This window comes from Equus przewalskii, chromosome 1, assembly GCF_037783145.1.
Source record: "Equus przewalskii isolate Varuska chromosome 1, EquPr2, whole genome shotgun sequence".
NCBI lineage: Eukaryota > Metazoa > Chordata > Mammalia > Perissodactyla > Equidae > Equus > Equus przewalskii.
Genome location: NC_091831.1, coordinates 97,761,736 through 97,773,998, shown reverse-complemented (window position 1 = coordinate 97,773,998; position 12,263 = coordinate 97,761,736). Strand labels below are relative to the sequence as shown.

The window sequence follows — 12,263 nt, the reverse complement described above, 5'->3', positions numbered from 1 at the left end:
TATATACTTTTTTATATTTTTCATATTTTTGTCCCTGTAATTTTGGAATTAAATCTCAGAAGTAAGATTTCTGAGTCTAGAGGTTGACACACATGTAACTTGTCCACCACCGCATGCCTGGCATGTGGCTACTCACTAGTTATTTGCTTACTCTTTAGCCACAGTAAATCTAATTACAAGTTAAAAATAAGCAAGAGTTTTGCGGTAAATGCTTTGACGCCTTTCTCATCTTCAATCTCACGTTTAGAATCACACAATTTTCAAAATGACTGAGCTGGCTCGATTGTGATATGAGGGGGCTTAAACACTCCTTAGTAATTGGGGTGATTAGTAATTGGAGTCTGGAGGGGTGTCCCACTAGCATATTAAAGTTTTCAATAAAAGCATTAGAGGCTGGCCCAGTGGCACAGTGGTTAAGTTCACACGTTCCTCTTTGGCGGCCCGGGGTTTGCCGGTTTGGATTCTGGGTGCAGATATGGCACTGCTTGGCAAGCCATGCTGTGGTAGCTGTCCCACATAGAAAGTAGAGGAAGATGGGCACGGATGTTAGCTCAGGGCCAGTCTTCCTCAGCAAAAAGAAAGATTGGCAGCAGATGTTAGCTCAGGGCTAATCTTCCTCCAAAAAAAAAAAAAACCCATTAAAAAAAAATTACAGAACCAGAAGAAAAGATAAATGGGTCATGGAGGTTATCTGACCCAACCCTCTCATCTTATAGCTGGGTAAACCAAGGCTTAGCAACAGCCTGGTTTTCCCAAGTCATCCCAGCAACTGGGTTATAGTTGGGACTTCTATTCCCTAAAAATCTGGCACAGGCATTGCTGATTTGCCTACAGACTGTCTTCTGCACAGGATTCAATTTTTTATTTAGGAGCAGATATTTCTTCCTTAATCTGCCACGACCCTAGTCAGGTTAAGTAGCCTGTGACCAGGAGAGCAGGAACAAGCAGCCTCCTCAGAGCCATCTCGCTTCTCTGGCCAAAGCTGCCACTCTGTTCATCACTGCCAGCTCTGGATCCCCATGAGCCAGCCTCCAGATGCCACTCAGCACGACAGGAGAGCCAGCCAACCCTGGCTGTCACCGCCCCCGCCTCCCCCAGGGAAGGAAGCAGCCAGTCCTGCTCCTGGAGAGATAGACATGATGACAATTAAAGAGGCAGCTTGCCTACCAGAGCCTAAACCTTCCTTCCTCCAGAGTATGGAAGGAGCCCTTGGTCTACCTGGCCATCAGGTCAGGGCTCAGAGAAGCAAGCCTAATGATGAAATGAAGCTGGAAGGGGCTTGCTGACAGTTGCCTCAAGATGCTTTATTCCACTCCACAGTTCTCTGCCTCGGACAAAGCACCCAGTGGGGGCTGGGTCCTCCACTGGTGCTCCACTGGCTGGGATCAGTACATCTAGATAGGGTTCTCTCCCCAAAGATATACCAAAGGCCCCTAGAGAGTAAACCCCACAAACTGACTCCTCATGTTCTGGAGTTGTCAGACGCAGTAACCCTTAAACCCATAAACCTCCCGACACCATGCCGAAGGCAGGCCCCCTCTTCCTGCTAACTGAGCTTCACACCCAAGCCACACGCTCCAGCGGTGACCATGGTCCCTCTCTGGTCTAACAGAGACCAGTGATTTAATCTGGGATCCCACAGCCCCAGGAGTTTGCGAAGGTAGTGATATTTACAGTTTTCAAAACATTATAGTTTATATTTCTCTTTATATCTAACTGTGCCCCCCCCCCCAAAAAAAGAACTGAGTGTGTTTTGGGGAAGGGGGTTGAGTGCATAAAAAACTGGCCATGGGAGGAAGCAACCACTTGGGGGTTCTCCCGCCCATCCTGCAAGGTAGGGCTCAGAGCAATGCCTCCTGGGAGTCATGTGACCGACAGAGAGAGGGGTTTTAGGAGCAAGCAGACCAGGTTATAACACAGCTTCATGAACACTGGCGGTATGAACTTTAACAAACCCCTTTTTTGTCTCTACAACTAGAGCCATCTCCCCCGCTGCACCCAGTGGAGGCGAGAATTAAATGAGATAAAGTAGATGAAGCACCTAGGGGTGCCCCCGGCGCACAGTGGGAGTGCAGTTTATGCTGACTTCCTTCTACCATTATCTTCTCCCTGACCTTCACGAATGAAGAGGCGGTGTGGCACAGCAGCATCGATTTTCATATACGACACACAGAGTCTTCAATTCTCTCTGTCACTCAACAGCCACATGGCCGTGGGTGACCAGAACTCTCTGAGCCTGAGCTTCCTCACTCATGAGAGAAAGTTTTTCTTGCAGGGTTGCTGCAGAGATCCGAGATAATGTAGCTTGAAGCATTTGCTCGACAGAAGGTGGTTCTTACTGGTTTTCACGGCTTCTCCTCACTCCCCCGATGTGAGAGGCACCACACCCCACGTGTGGGAGAATCTGAGATGGAGTGGGAGGAGCAAAGGATGACCTTGTATTCTCAAAGCCGGTGAAAATCACTTCTTGGAGGGGGCGAAAATTGGTTCTGCAAGGGGTGGTGTCAGGGCTGGGCTCTAAGATACCCCAATGGTTTCTGGTTCCTCAAAGGGCCAAGGTATGTAAACAGACATACAGTGTACCTGTGGGGAGGGAGGGTTTGCCACGTAAGGAGGAAAATGTCTAAAAGGCCCCTTAGGAGGTAATTAAACAAACAAACAAAAAAAGCTGAGAAACACCGTTATATACAGACCAGAAACACCCGCGAAGCAAAGGAAATGTTTGATGGGGAAAGCAACACTCCACATCTGGATCAGCAGGAATGCCGGTGGGGGGAGGTGGTGAAAGCAGGTGGAATTCAATCCCTACCCCCACCCCACCCACCCCACCCCCTGCTGGTGCACAGCGGTTTTTGTTGCTGCTGTCACTTTTATTGGGTTGGTTTGTTTTTTAAAGAAAAGGAGTTAACATATATTGAATACTTATATGCTAGAAAGTGTACTTGGCATACATACATATATATTACTCCAATGTGATCATGAAATAGGTTTCAGTTTAACAGATGAGAAAAATAAGGTCCTCTGAAGTTAAGCAAAACTTAATTAAAGTTAATTGCAAAGCCCCTGTTCTTTGTAGAGTGGCCATCCTCCCGAATTGCCCTGGACAGTACCTCATTATGCCTGGTGTCCTGGAGTCATTAAAGAGCACCGCTTTTCACGCTCATAAGTGTCCGGATTTGGATAATAAATTAAATAGCACGTTACATTGCACCTACATGTTGCCCTGTCCATGCCTCCAGGAAGGTCCACAGGGAGGGTCCAGAATCAGAGCGATCCGGAATGGCCTCAGCAGAAGAGGCAAAGAAGTTCCCATGGGAGAGGAGGATGGGCAATGAAAAGAAAGGGGCGGACAGGTCTGAGAGGACTCCCATGTTGAGAAATCGCAACATGCCTCACTTTTGGAACCATCCTGCAAGAGGCCCCGATGCACACGGGGACTTTTCGGAGCTCAGAGAAAGGCAAAACCGCATGTGATCCCAGAATTGGGTGCAGGAGTTCCAGCTTCTAATGGACCGCATTCTGGGGAGGCCCACCGACACCCAGGGGAGGCAGACGAGGAACCCGAAGAAGCCCTGGCCAGGGCCTGGTTGCCATGGCGCCACACCTTGCCCGGGGACCCTGCAGCCTGGGACTGGAACAGGGAGGGTTTGGTGCCAGCGAGCCTCGTGTCCTGGGCGCTGGATCAAAGCCCTGCCGCCCACCCCCTACCTGACATCTGTGCGGACCCTTGCAGGGTCCACAACTGGACATCTGCAGGTTCAAGCAGGAAGTTGAGGCTGCTGGAGACATTCTATTTGTGCCTGCGTCTGAATAATTTAACACTCCCTCCAAAATAGATGATCATTAGAATTTGTCAATTCCTGTGCATTTGAGCAGACAGCCGCAAAAAAAGAAAAAAAAAGAGAGAAAAAGTTCTCACACAAACTGCCTCCGATCAGTGGAGTGGGAGGGAGGCAGTTCACTGTTGTTCTTTTTTCTGGCGTCAAAGCCGCTTGCTCACCGGTGCACTTGACCCAATAGGAAACGCTGCCCTTCTTGTCTCATCAGCACTAAACCAAGGCGGCACAGGGGCACGGGATGCAGGGTAAAATGCCTGGTTCTTACAGAGTCACGGGTGTCCACTTCCACCTTCGCCACCTATTCTATGTGACCGCTTTCAAGTCACTTAACTTTTGTGACCCTCAATTTCTCCATCTGCAATGTGCAAATCATAAGATGGCCTCCCTCGTGGGCTTCTGTATAGTATTAAATGAGCCAGGGAGGGTAAGCCACCTCTCTCAAGGTCTGGCACACGACAGAGACCCCATAGTCTTTAGTCTCCTAGTCCTCATTATGCACTGACCTCAAGTGAAATGGTGCTAGTTCCCATGAGGCACCGCAGACAGGAACAGTTTCCAGCCCTGCAAAAACCCCCTTTCTTTTTGCCCATTGCTTAGGCTGCCAAGGCTCATGGTATAAAGCAAACATATATATAGGATATATATAGGTATATACACATATATACCTACACGTATATACACACACACAATACACGTATATGTAGACACACACAAGTATGCTCACCAGCTCAACCTCCAATACAGACGTCAAATCAACTCAGCTCAGTCCTGCCTGTCAATGTTGGTACAGCCTTGATTGGGTACCTAGCTCTATTCCCCATGAGGATGCTTACAAACCTTTTCCATGCAGCTCACCCTATTTCCCTTCCCTCTTCCTTCCTGGCCTATGTAGACTTCTCTCAGAATGTCTCCAGGCCCCTCCCCTCCTCCTCTGTCTGCCTCCACAGCATCACTACCCATTTCTAAGGCTCACCCTGTGCTCAGCCCCAGCCCCTCCCATTGGTTCCCGAACTTGGCTCCATCCACCACCTCCTCCTTTTGCGTCTTCAAGCTTTTCTGCCTCACATTCTTCCTTTTTACCCTGTAAAAATGCTCAAATAGAGCACAATCAGAAAACATTTCTTGTGACTCTCCTTCCCACGAACTCGGGCCACATTCTCTCCTTCCTCCTACCACCAAACATCTTAAGCGGTGTCTGGATTTACCGGCCTGTGTCCCTCACATACTCATTTCTTCGTTCCTGGCACTGCGGCTCTTGTTCTCACCGCTGCGCTGGCAGCAAGTCCTTGAGACGCACCCGTTGGTGGGTCCTAATTACCATTCAGGCGCCCCTTCTGGGTCCCCATCCTCCTGGCCCCTTCCTGGTCAGAACTCTCCTGCTTCGGGGTCCATGATACCGCTCTCTGCCAGCCATCCTGCTGCCTCCCTGAATGCTGCTTCTCTCTCCCCTCCCCTACTCCTCACCCTCCACCTCCATTGTAAATGGCAATGTTCCCTATGGTTTGATGCACAGCACTTTTCTCTTCTGCCTGGACTCTGCCTCCCTGGAAGATTGCAGCCACTTCTACCACACCACTTGACCCTGGCCTTGCCCCAGAATTTGCAATGAGCTCATGAGCCTGCCACCATGAGCACCGTGAGCTCACGAGACGTCCACCAGCCCCTGAAACGCCCAACATGGGATTCCTATTTCTCCAACACTCCTCCCATCCTCCCCCTACTTGCCCTAATCCAGGAACCTCTGCTGTCTGTCTGCTCCCTCTTTCCTCAGCCTGGCTTCCCATAATTGCCAAGTCCTAGCCATTCGGTCTCAGCATCATGACCCACCATCAGTTCCTCCCCCGGCTTCCCCTCCCCATCCAGGTTCAGGCAGTGACCTGCATGCACAACAACTGCCCACGTGGCCTCAGGCCTGCAGTCCCTCATCTCCTCAACCCACCCCCTCCCCTTGTGGCGAACCATCTCCTTGGAATGGCTGCTAATATGCGCTTCCTTTGCTGAGCTTTGCCAAGTACCAGTCACCGAGCGAAGCATTCTGCACATGTTATCACACTGAACTCTCCCAAGATCGCTATGTGGGTACTGTTGCTGCCTCCATTTTCCAGATGACAAGCAGAGGCTGAGGGAAGTCATACTCACGAGCGCACAACTAGTAAGCGGCAGGGCTAAGACTCGAACCAGGGAACAGGACTAAAAGCACAAAGTCATACTGCCTCCAGCCACAGACCAATCAGACCCAAATAATCCCCCAAAGAAGCCTTGAGTGGCTCCCTACTGCCTACCCATTTCCCCCCACCTGGTAGCCATCATCTGTGCCAGGCTCATCGCAGTAGACACTCCACACGTCACTTCCATTTGGGTTCTGTCCACCCTTGTAGAGACATCTGTGCACTCAGACCACGGTCCTCTTCCGAGCTTTTCCCAAACGTACGACACCTTTGCTGGCTTCGCCATCTCACTTGGCTCAGCCGCGATGCTCCCTCTTCTAATTCCAACTCCCGACAGCTATTTCTCCTTCTCCAGCACACCCAGCACTTTCCCTATATCTTTGCCAAGCCTTCATTTCAGCGTACCTTATGTGATGGTCATTTGCATGTTTATTTTGCCAGTTAGACTCCTATCTCAAGAGCAGATACCCTCAACATATATTCATCTTTGTATATGTTGTGTATCTAACCCAGGGCATGTTAAATATTCATGAGACGACTTGATCCCAAAGATCTCACATACGCACGGTCACTGTGATTCCGTTTACCCCTGTTTGAGAAGCAGCAGGACAAGAGGCTTGTACATGGCAACATGGGAATCGCATATTCAATCAGGTGGGGAGCAGGTGGAGTTCCAGACCCTGGGTCACTACCTGGTCCACTCACTTGTTCTGATTGTGCAGAAAAATCACCACTTACAAGCTGCAAAGTGAATTTTCAAGGGAAGAACAGAACAGCTTTCCCGTTCTGACACCTCCTCCTGCTCGCCCATCCCACCTTCTCGGAGAGCGGCCTCTGAGGATGACTCACTGGCGGGAGAGGGTGGAAACAGCTCCTGGGAGGGGCCGACAATTTCGCTAGACACACAGAAGGGCTGGCGATGCGATGTGTCCCCGCAGGGTGGAAGTGCAGCTTCTGCACAATCTCAGGTTTGATTTGAGCCCTTGGGATGAACCTAAGAAAGATAAGAGTGTTTTCAAGTGAATTCCCCTCCTTGTCTCCATGGAATGTGCTCGAACACCTGAGGGATGTTTTTCTCTGCAGAGCACCAACTGTCATTATTCCCTACCTCCTCCCAAGGCTCCTTCAGTCTGTAAGATGCATGTCACTTTAATGCATACAATGACAAAAAGCAAAGAAAAGCTCACAGAACCACTGAATCTGCTTAGCTTGGCAGAGTTAACATAGAAATCCTGGCGAACCCCTGGGACTATTTCTGCACCCCAATATGTAGAGGTTAAAGCCTGAACTCCACCAATAAAGGCATCGTGCCAGAGCCCAGCAGAACACTCAGGCCAAACAGCTCCCTCCCCTCCCCTCACCCACCCAACCTGTCCACAGTCATCTCACTCCCAACACACCCCAACATCCTTCCGGGCTGTGCCTGGCCCCATTCTGTGTCTGTTACGCCTCTGGATTATTTCTTTTCTTTCTCATCCTAGAAGCTATTTGTTCCATCGAAAGAGCTTTTCTTTTCCAAAATCAGGACTGTGTGGACAATCTGCTTTCTAAACACCGACCAAGCCTCTCTGCCGGAGGATGCAAGAAGAGTGGCTGGACAGCACCGTCAGCGTGTGGGCGCCCTCACACCGAGGGCCTGGCAGGATGGGCCTGTTCTGGAACGGCCACACAAATGGCACCAGTGATCTGTGTCCAGCCTGGCCTCTGCCCGTTGATTAGAACACCACAGAAATGCTGAAATTCACCTCCCACACTCCTCACCCCATCTCATCCACACTCTTCTCTTTTCTCTAAAGATGGACCTAAGCACCCAGAGGAAGGAGGGTAGAGAACATCTCATGAAAACTAGCCATGTGCCCAGCTCAGAGCTAGAAGCTTGACATTCATTCAGTCCTCATAAGAATCCTCCAAGGCAGGAGTGGTTATTATCCCATTATATAGAAGGAGGAACTGAGGTGAGCTCAGAGAGGTTAAGTAACTTGCTCAACATCACACAGCTAGTGATTGCTAGAGCTGGCATTTGAGTCCATAGCTTTCTGTTCCAAAGCCCATGCTATGTGGCCTACAGGACAAAGGACCAGACTGGACCACTCAACTGTAGACTCCTTGAGAACAAGAGCCACACCTTAAACCTCTCCATATTCCCCACAGCACTCACCAAAGAAAAGGCCCTCCATGGACAATGAAAGAATGGATGAATGAATGCATGCATGCATGAATGAACAATTCAATGAAATATGGGATTCTCCCACTTCCTTCTTGGGGTAGTTTGTAACCTGATTTGTTGATGACGTTTTACAAGAAAGCCAAAGGCAGAGCGACACCAGCAACCAAGGAATGGGAGCTTTTGAAGCAGACAGAGGAATCCCCGGCACATCATATGAAGATCTATACCTAGATGCTTTATTTTGACCTTCCCACTACCTGGGTGGGAAACTATATTCCCCCCTATGGTTCTCCACTTACTCCTCTTAATGGAAATATGCCTCAGTGTCCCTATGTGCTAGATGCATTGGAAAGGAAGCATGGTGCCGTGGAAGTGACAGGCTGCTAGCCAGAAGAGGTTCCAGTCCCGGGAAACTACTCAGGCTCTGTGAAGCTCAGGTTCCCTGACTTTCATGTGAGGTGGTAATACCCTCGTCCCTGCCTCACCAAGTAGGGAGGATCAACTTCCAAAAGTCAGAACGTACAGCCAACATGAAGCTTAGGCGTAACTAAGTTGACCAGCCGACCATCATCCAAGAGTGCTCCCAAAGGGTATGCCTTACCTCAGTGACGGTAACTGTCGGGGGCAGAATAATGGCCTCCCAAAGATGTCCACATCCTATCCCCTGCAACCTGTGAGTATGTCATTCCACACGGCAAAGGGACTTGCAGACGCGATTAAGTTAAGGATCTTGAGATGAGGAGACCGTCCTGGGTTATCTGAGTGGACCCATCATAGTCACAAGGATCTCCATAACTAAGAGAGGAAGGCAAGAGGGTCAGAGTCGGAGAGAAATTTGTTAATGGTAAGCTGCTGGTTTTGAAGACGGAGAAAGGGGCCACAAGCCTGGGAATGCAGTTGGCCTTGAGAAACTGGAAAAGGCAAGGGAACTTATCCTTCCCCAGAGCTTCCAGAAGGAACGCAGCCCTGCCAACACCTTGATGGTAGCCCAGTGAGACCCACTGCAGCCTCCGATCTCCGGCACTGTGAGACAGCAAATGCGTGTGGTAAGCCATTAAGTTTGTGGCCATTTGTTACAGCAGCAACAGGAAACTAACACAGCATCCCAACCCAAGGTCTGGAGCTCACCCTAAATCAGGTGTTCTCAGGCCTACAGCACAAGTCGCTCTCCACACCCAAGCATTCCAGACTGAGAGATCCACCAGAATGCCACTTTACTCCTTTGCAAGGATAGATCTACCTGTAAGACAGAATCCTCATCTTGGCATGACCAGCACCCTCTCCCCCGTTAGGCAGTCCAGCACGGGAAGCCCATGCATATTGGGAAGGATGCCGAGGAGCATGGAATTGGAGCAAGCAGACGCAGATGAGTCACTCTGCTCCCAGCTCCAGCTTACAGCCTGCTGCACTCATGCCCACAGTAGGCACAGCCTTGCCAAGGGGACTCTCGTACCTGAGTCTCTTGGCTGGAATGCCCTTTCTTGGGCAGGTTTCAGAAGGCAATGCCAACACCACCTTCTACGAAGCTCTTTTTTCTATGCATACTTGGCTGACCAACACCTCTTAAGAGTGTGCGATGTGCTCTTTCCTTAGAATTGTGACTATTAAATAAGTAACACATTTAAAGCACTTGGGACACAGTAAGCTCTCAGCAAATATCAGTGATTATCATTACTACTATTATCGGAATTATTAATATATTCAATCCAGTTACATTCAAGTATAGTGGGGCCTGGGGCACTTTTCTCTCTTCAAGGTGACTTCATTTTCCCACTTTGCTCTTTATGCCCAGGTGTTGAATTTCCAGGTTCCTGAAGGAAGCCTCATGCCTCGTAGTGACAGTAAGATGGTGACATACAAAAGTCAGCTGGGATCACTGTCGGAGGATCTGTAAGGTCCTTTTCAGTAAATGAGAAAACACAGGTGAAGCTGCGAGTCCAGTGCTTGGCATGGAATAGAAACTCAACAAGTGTTTATATCCTCACTCACTCACTCTCTGTTATGGGCTGAATTGTGTGCCCTCAGAATTTGTATGTTGAAGTCCTAACCCCCAGGACCTCCGAACGTGACTCTATTTGGAGACAAGGCCTTTAAAGAGGTGAGGAATTCAAAATGAGGTCCGTAGGGTGGACCCCGGCCCAACCTGACCACTGTCCTTGTAAGAGGAAATCAGGACATGCAAAGAGACACCAGGGATACATGCACACGGGGACAACCACGCAAACAGGTGTCAATAGGGTGGCCATCTGCAAGCCAAGGAGAGAGGGTTCAGAGGAAACCAACCTGCTGGCACCTTGACCTTGGACTTCCAGCCTCCAGAACCGTGAGAAACAAATGTCTGTTGTTTAAGCTGCTCAGTCTATGGTATCTTGTTATGGCAGCCCGAGCAGACTGTTACTGTCCCCTTTTGAGAACAAATATTTTTTGCAGCTCTGGACAGCGGAAATCTGTAGTTTGACTTACAAGAAGTCCCTGATCCCTCTGTGGACCTGAAGGTCTGTTTTGTGAGGTGAGGACGCATGTTTTCCCAGAAGGACTTGGCTGCTGGGCCTGGCACTCAGGAGACGGTTCCTCACTAGCTGAGGAGGGAAGTTCCATTGGCTTCACAACCCCCCCAGATCCTGCACAGAGAGCCGAGCCTGGGAGCCTCTCGGAGGAAACCCCACTGGCACCACGGATATGAAAAACTGTAAAATCACAAATGACAGATTCGTGACTTCCCCGAGGGAATAAATAGCGAGAACAGATGGGCCCTGAGGCTGGGAGATTTCATTTAAATCTTAATAACGTTTTGATAATTTAATGAATGTGGTGAGAAAAGAATAGCAAACTAGTACCAGCAAGCCAAAACACAGTTTGTCCACCCTGGTGCTCACCCAGGATGATTTTCTCGTAAGGAGGGGTGCAACAAGCTTCCAGGGACAAAGTATGTCCCGAGGGATTAGAAGCATCCTCTCTGAACTAGCAAAGCGAAACACCTTGTGATGGGGGGACATTCAGAGCAACCCAATGCACCCCATTGTCCCTACACACTTCTTCAGGGCACCTCTCTGGGCAACAGTGCACTACACGGTCCCAGGTGACTTCCAGGTAAAGAAGTAACTTCGAGACATACAGGAGACAGACAGCAAGTGTGCTCAGAGCTCAGGATTGTCTCCCCGAGAGATGCTCATCTAGGAGATCCAGCCTGTTCCCACGTAATCGCTCCTTGCTCATCTCTGGAGACCTTCAGTGAAGACATGCCCAGTATAGAGAAAAGAGCACTGGACCAGGAGTCTGAAGGCCTGCATCACAACTCTACCACACACCAACTATGAGACTGGATGAGCGACAGCTTCTCTGTAAAGTGAGCATAATATTTGCTACCTTGCTTGAATTTGTTGTAAAGAGCAAACGAGGTCTACTCTTTAGAAAATCGTAGGCAAATAGCTGGCATTCAACAAATGCAAATCCCCCCCTATTTGTTCCCACAAATAGCACTGTGTGCACAGGGGCCCATGCGTGTTTACTGCACGGATCTTGGCTTTCTAGGTTATTCCTGGATAAACAAATGCAGGCCCTGTGGTTTTATGGCCCACCCACACCATCTCGTCCTTAAGCTCTTATGTAAATAGATGTCTTAGAAAGTGCAGGACTAAGGACAGACAAAAGGTTGGGGAAGATGAGCCCCAGATGCAAAGAATCTTAACTGGGATGTCCAGTTTTGTTACATCACTCAGAGACAAAGTGAAACTAGAAGCAGCAGAAAGGATGGAGGGGGAGCCAGAACTTGGGGCACCAGCTCTGCAGCAAGTGTGCTGGCACGGAACGAGCAGGGGACTGGTGTCCAAATGGCTCACAAGGCAGAAGGATGGAGCAGAGTCAAGCCAGCAGGAGAAAGCTGAGAGATTAAAGAGGATTCAGGCAGAGAAATCAACCCCAGGCACCCCTGCTTTCCCAACTGAGTCCCCAGGGAGCATGTCTGGGACCCCATTCGTGAGCATCATGACTTAAGTCTTGACAGAGGGGAGGGAGGGCATCTTTGATAACCACCTACTCTGATCATCTTACCTGCATCCACAACATCTCTGGCCTAACGGGACATCTATC

General features: G+C 49.6%; 1 protein-coding gene across 16 annotated transcripts in view; it reads right to left on the bottom strand.

Annotated features, from left to right (window-relative positions):
* Nucleotides 1-12,263, bottom strand: part of SV2B (synaptic vesicle glycoprotein 2B) — a 194,417-nt gene that overhangs the window by 156,672 nt on the left and 25,482 nt on the right. For 2 of the 16 annotated variants that reach the window (XM_070618471.1, XM_070618433.1), the window contains exon 2: nucleotides 6,746-7,001. The exons of 4 other annotated variants lie outside the window; for them this stretch is intronic. The gene's annotated coding sequence lies outside the window, so the exon portion shown is untranslated. Of the gene's footprint in view, nucleotides 1-6,135; nucleotides 7,002-8,775; nucleotides 8,970-12,263 lie in introns of all 16 variants that reach the window. 10 more of the 16 variants (XM_070618517.1, XM_070618449.1, XM_070618502.1 and 7 more) reach the window with 8 other exon arrangements.